We start from the raw sequence: 8,705 nt of genomic DNA, 5'->3' as shown, positions 1-8,705 counted from the left end.
AATGCCAGATCGTCTTTGTAAAAAATGCCAAACAAATCACTGAAAAAATTAATATCAAATTGTAGGGTGGAAAATAGCAAACGCTGTTACTAACTCTTGATTTATCAGGTCAAGTCCATATAATTTGTTTAAAGTCACATGACGTTTGTCATATTCTGAATCGATATAGGTTTGACAAATAGAAAACTTACATTCAAATATGTGACCAACCACCTAGAAATGGTGTCATAATTTAGAGTTAGCGTAATATACTTTGAAAATTGATTTTACAGTCAAAACAATTAAGACTTCGGTTAAGTGTGTTTGATTTATTGCATAGAATAAGGTTCTTGAAGAAAACTCCGGTGTTATAATACACGCACTAATGCTTTCAAATAAACGAGTAACCAGACAAACTCGTGCGCTTTATAAAGATAGAAATAGAAAGAAAGAAAGAAAGAAACTTTGGAAAAGGAAAATAAACAAAAATATTTATATACCGCGGCAGCAAGCACGGATTACTGTGTTTCTATGGCAGCAAGACCCTTAACTATTTATAGCAACAATAGCAGATAGGAGCGTAATAGGCGATACAAATGTTTAAAATGTGAAACAATACACTGCACAATAATTCCTAGTTCGCCTTTGGGGGAGGTATTTTATGTTCTTTAAAAAATAACAGAAATAAATGACAACAAACAAATCTATTAACTAGACAAACAAACAACAATCATCAAATGAATTTTTCGATTCCAATACGATTCAATAGTCTTATGTCACGCCGCCCGGCAACGGCGGCCATCTTGGTTCTAAACAAAGAAAATCATTACTTTTTATTTTTCATGCTGGCTAGAACTTTTCATATGCCTTGTGATCAGAATGTGTAAAAGTCAAAACATGATCAAATGTATGTGGGTTTTTTTTCCCTCTCGATACCCTTTATACTCGCCGGAGAAATGTTTCATACGGGCGTCCGCTATTGTTCCGATAGTTTAGAGCCAGTGTTACTAAGCTACCATGCGTCATTAGGAAGGAAGTGACGTTACGACTTTTGAAGAGTATTACGAGTTCAAAAAAAATAATAACGGATAATGGAATTAAAAGTGACAAACTGGCAGTCTTCAATCAAAGCCCAACGGTCGTAGAATTATGGTTTCAACTCCAATCATTGGACAGTAATCTAATAATTTATTATAACTATTACGAAGTTACTCAGATCTTGTTTTAAAGCATATTATCTTTTGTTTAAAGAATAACAGATGTGGATCATGTATTTTAAATATGAAACTGTGTTTCCAGTCCACCAGTGGACTAAAAACACAGCTGTGTATTCAATCCACCGGAAATAAAAATATTTATTAAAGACCAATTTCGTCTAGAATCTTAATCGATAATGACGACATTGATACTGAGCCTATTGTATGTTAGACGTCATCAGAAGTGGACAGGCATACCATTTATGACAATTTGACGGCTTAATAATATCATTTACAGCGTTTTATTTACTCTCGAAAAGTCTTGATTGAGAGTTGTTCGAAATCGGGAGCCTGAAATAGACAAATTCTAACCATGGTTGCCAGATGGCCAAAATTGGCCACACAGAGAATAATGTTTCTATAATTAATTCAAAATTGACATTTATATCTATTTTTAATGTTTCCTAGTCCGTTTAAATTTTTATGATTATCAAAACCGATGAGTTTTCCAAGGAGATCAGAGTTTTAGTATTGCTTGCCCAAGTAAGGTTCTATTTGGTCACTTTTCACATCGGTCATTGGCCTGGAGCACGCCTGTGTCCTCCCTTGGCAAAAAATTCTTAATTTTCAAGTTCAACACGTTGGGTGACTCGAGAAGTTTGATCGACCTTTATTTTTTTAAAATTATTTAATTTTACTCACTTTTAAGATTATTATTTGAATTTAGAACACAGTGAGACGTCAAAATATATTCCTTGTGTATTTCTTGTACTTAGCAATATGAATCCGGAGAAAAACGAACAAACAAAACAAAACCAACCAAAAAAAAAAAAAAAGGGTAAAAGAATAAAGAAAAAAGAAAAAGAGAGAACAACTTTATAGTTATAGGGTCTTGAATGTGTTTAAGAGAGCGTCAGATAGAGAAGGGAGATGGGGGTGGGAGAGATTAGAGATAGATTATAGATAGATAGATAGATAGATAGATAGATAGATAGATAGATAGATAGATAGATAGATAGATAGATAGATAGATAGATAGATAGATAGATAGATAGATAGAAGAGGAAGAAGAGAGAGTAGAGAGATAGAGATGAGAGGAGAGAGAGAGAGAGAGAGAGAGAGAGAGAGAGAGAGAGAGAGAGAGAGAGGACTGCTTTGTAGCTACTTGTACTCGATTTATATTTTTCCTTTTCGTTCCTATCCTTATTTATAAGGTTACATCTTGGAACACTTTTGGTGTAGACAATATCAACGTGAGCAGCAAGGAAGATGACTCTACATTCTTTTAAGGACTCTTTTGTTTTTAAAGGTTTGATGGCGCTTATATAACATTGAGGTCATTTTAGGGCTAGTAGAAAGGAATAAATGGGATGCCAGTCAAAAAGATTACAGTTTTACAAGACATGATAGACGATAAACAATACACCAGCCCTACAATTCAAAGGACAAGGACTGATTTTGAAAGAAAAGGATCTTGGAAGGAAGAAGACAAGGTCAAGACTGCCCGGGGCGGAGGGGGGGAGAGAGAGAGAGAGAGAGAGAGAGAGAGAGAGAGAGAGAGAGAGAGAGAGAGAGAGAGAAGGGGAGGCCTCGAAGCACAGCCGTACTCGAGGCCAGTGATCAACGTGAAAAGTAACAAAATAGAACCTTACTTGGGCAAGCAATACTATAACTCTGATCTCCTTGGAAAATTCATCGGTTTTGATAATCACAAAAAAAATTATATAGGACTAGGAAAAATAAAAAATAGATATAAATGTTAATTTTAAATTAATTCTAGAAACATTATTCTCTGTGTGGCCAATTTTGGCCAAATTGGCCAGGCCAATGGCTATCTCGCAGCCACGGTAAGAATCTGGTCAATGTTTGATAAATCGGTTTCGAGAATTGAGATCTATTTCAAGCACTCTGTTTCGAACAACTCTCAATCAAGATTTTCCGATAGTAAATAAAACACTGTAAATGATATCATTAAGCCGTTGAATTGCTATAAATTTTATGCCTGTGCATTTCTGATGATGCCTATAATAGGCTCAATATCAAAGTCGTCACTATCGATTAAGGTAAGTATAGACGATAATTGGTCCTTTTTAAATATTTTTATTCCCGGTGGACTGATTACACAGCTGTGTTTTCGGTCCACTGGTGGACTGAAAACACAGTTTCATTATTAAGCCGTCAAATTGCCATAAATTTTATGCCTGTCCATTTTTGATGATGCCTAACCTATAATAAATAGTCTCAGTATCAATGTGGTCAATATTGAGGTAAGTATCGACGATATTTGGTCCTTTTTAAATATTTTTATTTCCGGTGGACTGAATACACAGCTGTCTTTTCAGTCCACTGGTGGACTGAAAACACAGTTCCTTTAAATATTTAAACCTGATAGTGTAAAGTATCTCTCCATTTTCAGAAAAAGAGAAGCCATAGCCATTGACGCTATCTAAGCCTTTGCTGCTTGCAGTGGAGTTTATATCTCACTATATTTTGATGAAAATTGAATACCTGCTTTTACAGCCAAATAATATAATACATTAAGGAAAAGAATTGGTTTTTAAAAAGTGTTTATTTATTTGCTTTGGCGACTGAAAAAGAAAGAGGACAATCAAGGGACGCTACTCATTCATTTAGCATTGCAGACATCAGTTATATCTGAGTTATATTCCGTTGGAATAATAATAATAATAATAATAATAATAATAATAATAATAATAATAATAATAATAATAATAATATAATAAATAATAATAATATAATAATAATAATAATAATAATAATAACAATAATAATAATAATGTGACATTTCCCCCACGTTATCACCGTGATCAATTCGCTTTAAACTTTCTTCATGCATTCCTCAAGCTGACAATATTGAACTAAATTCAATTCAATGTGTATATTTAGCCCCCTAGACTTAAAACTATGGTTAGTTAATTTTAAAAATCAACAATTTTTCGTCACAAGAAATAAGTAACACTTTAAAATCCTTACAATCTGGCATCAACTCTTATTATCAACTCATTTTCAACAAGTTTTAATGACTTAGAAATGTTCACAAAGTTATGAAATTGGAGCCAAAATTTCGCAAAAGTCTACGAATTTTTTCTTAATAGTAGCAGTAATTATGAAAAGTAGTCATTCAGAGCCGGGTGGGGGGGGGGGAGGAGTGCGTGGATCTGGATTTATCATGTTTTTACAGCATGAAACGGGCAATAGTAATTGCTTGCTACTCATTAAATAGGACGCTAGTCAACCGCAAAGTACTTTCCGCCAGGTCTAACAGCCCCAGCTACCCAACCACTGTTTGGGTGGGGGCAGAATAAAATTAGATTCCACCCGAAATCGAACTAAGTCCCTTTGCATGTGAAGCGAGCGCTTTATCAACTGAACTATTGGGACCCCATCGTAATAAGCAGATCTGTGAATGTGACCCTGTCCATCAAAACGGTATTATGTCGAAATGACTTGGATGAATAAAATTGGATAGAAAAAGTCAAAATGATCAGAATTATACGACTTATACCTTTGGGAGTTCAATCCTTTACCTACCGTGTGTTCTTGAGGTATGGCACACGCCATCGGCGGATTGGAAAGTTTTGGGTTCGTGTCCCGCTCTGAGCAGCGGCGCATATTTGGATTCAATAGTCTGATGTCACGTCGCCCAGCAACGGCGACCATCGTGGTTCTAAACAAAGAAAATCGGTACTTTTTATTCTTCATGCTGGCTAGAACTTTTCATATGTCTTGTGATCAGAATGTGTAAAAGTCAAAACATGATCAGATTTATAATGTTTTTTTCCTCTGGATACGCTTTTATGCTCGTCCGAGAAATATTTCATAAGGGCGTCCGCCATTGTTCCAATAGTTTAGAGCCAGTTACTAAGTTACCATGCGTTATTATCAGGGAAGTGACGTTACGACTGTTGAAGCGTATTGATTCGTTGCAAAAAGGCTTTTTACTCACATTCTTTCAACGTGCTCGGGTGTAAAACGAGTACCTGGTGGTTAACAGCGTTGTCTCTGTCGAAAGAAAATAAAATGCAACGTTGCCTTACAGGCGTCATATCTCGCCCTGCATGTTAAGTGTTGCTGTTAGCTAGAGACCACTTGTGAAGCGCTTTGAGCACTTGAAGTGAATATTACTCTATATACAAATGCTCCAGTTTTACCAGAAATTCTTGATGTACGACAGTTGGTCTGCCCCCTCCCCCCATCCCCATATATATATATATATAGGATGAAGATGACGTCACTCAGGTCTTTGTTATTGTTTTTGCCATCCGCGTTTGTGAGTTGTTCTCACTAAACTGTATTAACCAGACTATAAAAGTTCATGGTTACACAGAGTTTGTGTGTTGGTCCGTTATACTTCCGGATGGCAATGTTGTGAACTCCTTGGCCAAGCGCATTCTATCTATAAGTTAGATAGTATAAAGTTGACGTCACCCAGGTCTTTGTTATTGCTTTTTGCCATCCGCGTTTATGAATAATGCTCACTGAACTGTATTAACCTGACTATAGATAGAATGCGCTTGGCCTAGGAGTTCACAACATTGCCATCCGGAAGTATAACGGACCAACACACAAACTCTGTGTAACCATGATCTTTTATAGTCTGGTTAATACAGTTTAGTGAGAACAACTCACAAACGCGGATGGCAAAAACAATAACAAAGGCCTGAGTGACGTCATCTGTATACTATCTATTATCACTGATGCGTGTCTGTTTTCACCCAGAATCGATTTTACCTTTTGTTGTCTACGAATCAAGAAGAGTGTGACAACAATACTATGCTATATAAGTTCACTGGACCGTGTTCTTTCTTAGCCATCGTTAAGTTAGCGTGACCGTGGCCTTCGTAAAGTTATGGCCTGACACTGACCAAAAAAATGATGTCAAGATGCCAGTCTTTTGCCACAAAAGAAAACAAATCGTGAGTTGTATTCAATAGTTCAACCAATGGGACCACTTGATTCCATGAGCACTACTAACGACAACTCACTAGGCGGTACAAAAACCAAAATAATGACGTCAAACTGCCAGTCCTTTTGGATTTCAGTGTCAGGCTATAACTTAACAATGGCTACGGCCTGACACTGAACGGAGCCATCGTTTTGTATAGCCTGACACTGAAATCCAAAAGGACTGGCAGTTGGACGTCATTATTTGGTATTTGCACGGCCTAGTGAGTTGTCGTTAGTAGAGCTCATGGAAACAAGTTATTTCATTGGTTGAACTATTGAATACAACTCACGATTTATTTTCTTTTGTGGCCAAAGACTGGCATTTTGACGTCATTTTTTGGTCAGTGTCAGGCTATAGATAGTATGCGCTTGGCTAAGAAGCTCATAACATTGCCATCCGGAAGTATAACGGACCAACACACAAAACTGTGTGTATCCATGAACGTTTATAGTCAGGTTAATACAGTTCAGTGAGCATTTCTCATAAACGCGGATGGCAAAAAACAATAACAAAGACCTGAGTGACGTCATCTTCGAACTATCTATAAGTTAACGATGGCTCCCCCCCCCCTGTCCACTCAGCAATGGTTGGGTAGGTGTATCTGTAATATCTGGCGGAAAGTATTTTGAGATAATCTCACGTTCTATAATATAAAAAAAATTAAGTAAGCAGGCAATTGTTATTGTCAGTTTCACGCTATAAAAACCGGGTTAAACTCCGGCTCTATGGGCCGCATGGCTTTGAATGACTTCTTTTCATCATTATAAAAATATTGGCAGCAGTTTTAATTCCATGCCAAGTGACGGTGATCCTGTTTCAAGAGAGCCTGTAGGGGTTTTACGGCGCTTGCGACACATTTAGGAGCGGCTATGTGGTCTTGTGGTATGACACTTTTGGATCGGAAGGTCCTGGGTTCGAGCCTCGCTCGGCGCATAGTTGAGTCCTGGGAAAAGGCCCTTTATTCACATTCTCTCACTGTACTCAGGTGTAAAATGAGTACTTGGCCGTTAACAGCGTTGTCTCTGTCCTAAAAATTTGTAATATCGCCTAACAGGCGTCATGTCCCGTCCTACATGTTAAATGTTTCTGTTGGCCAGGGACCGGCTTGGGCCAGGACAAAATCAAGTAGTCTCATTCCAAGACAAAGAAAGAGAGCGAGTGACTCAGAAAACTGATATAGGGAATGAGATTAGCGGAAGAGTAGCGTCCCTTGATTGGACGTCACCGGCGGAAAAGTTAATAGAAAGAGAACGTCATTTTGGTTGTGCGCATGCGTCTCTCGTCCTCGCTTCCGGTGAAAGCGGCATGAGACACTTCACCGAAAGCGAGGACGGGAGAGACGCATGCGCAAAAACATTATGATGTTCTCTCTGTAAGGTGACGTCCAATCAAGGGACGCTACTATTCCGCTAATCTCATTCAATTTTGGGGATAAAAGAAACAGCAAGTGACCTCCTGCCCACCATTGGAGGTCTTGAGTTCCCATCCAGAGGCCGCGAGAAGATTACAGACGAATGCCGTTTCTATTACACTTAGTGATGCGTCTTCCTCGGGTGACTCGGATGTAGAGAATAGCACAGTGTTTGTGTTTCACCTGGAATGATGATGATGATGATGATGATGATGATGATGATGATGATGATGAAAATGATTAATGATAATAATAATAATAATAATAATAATAATAATAATAATAATAATGATGATGATGATGATGATGATGATGATGATGATGATGATGATAATAATAATAATAATAACAATAAACGAAATCCAAACATTGATCATATTATGAATTATTTATTAAGTACGTATTATATTTACATGTTATTACATATTGCTACGATCAGAGAAAGAAAAAAATAGCAATCAACATAAAACTATCGATATCAAAATATTCAATAATCGATTTTAAATTAGACAAAATATAATTAACCAAATTTAACGCACCCTCGATAAACTGGTATAACAAATTTGGCCAGAAAACCAATCCTTCAAATATCGATCGATTTAAATAACCCTCATCTTGACAAAAACTCTCAAACCTGGGACCTCGTGAAGCCTTCAAGGAAGAACCAGATTTGAGAGTTTTAGCCAAGGTGAGGGTCATTTGAATCGATCGATATTGGAAAGACGAGTTTTCTGGCCAAATTTTTAAATAAGTGTTTTTCCAGCCTTTAGCAGTTAACTCGTCAAAGTTTTCAATAATCAAATTATAATTAAACAAAATATATTCAGATATTATTAAAACATTTTTGAAACAGTGCAATCAAGCATAGGAATGTTATATTATAATATAGGGGGGCTGCGCCATAAATCCTAATATCACCCCAACAAAATAATATACAAAAATGAATATAACAGCTTCAAAAAAAAAAAAAAAAAAGAACAAATTACCAAACACGGATCGGTTCGGGCTCAAAACCCTTCTTCAGCCAAAAAAAACAATAAAAAAAAACAATTAAGACATAAAATACATTTACTAAATTCCAAATAGACGACAGAGATAAAATTGGTAGGTCTTCTCTTGTATGAAAATCTTGGAAATTATCTCTGTATTT

Source organism: Berghia stephanieae, chromosome 7, assembly GCF_034508935.2.
Source record: "Berghia stephanieae isolate SIO BIC M18660-M18661 chromosome 7, UCSD_Bste_1.3, whole genome shotgun sequence".
In the NCBI taxonomy this organism is placed as follows: Eukaryota; Metazoa; Mollusca; class Gastropoda; order Nudibranchia; family Aeolidiidae; genus Berghia; species Berghia stephanieae.
This window is presented reverse-complemented; position numbering follows the sequence as displayed.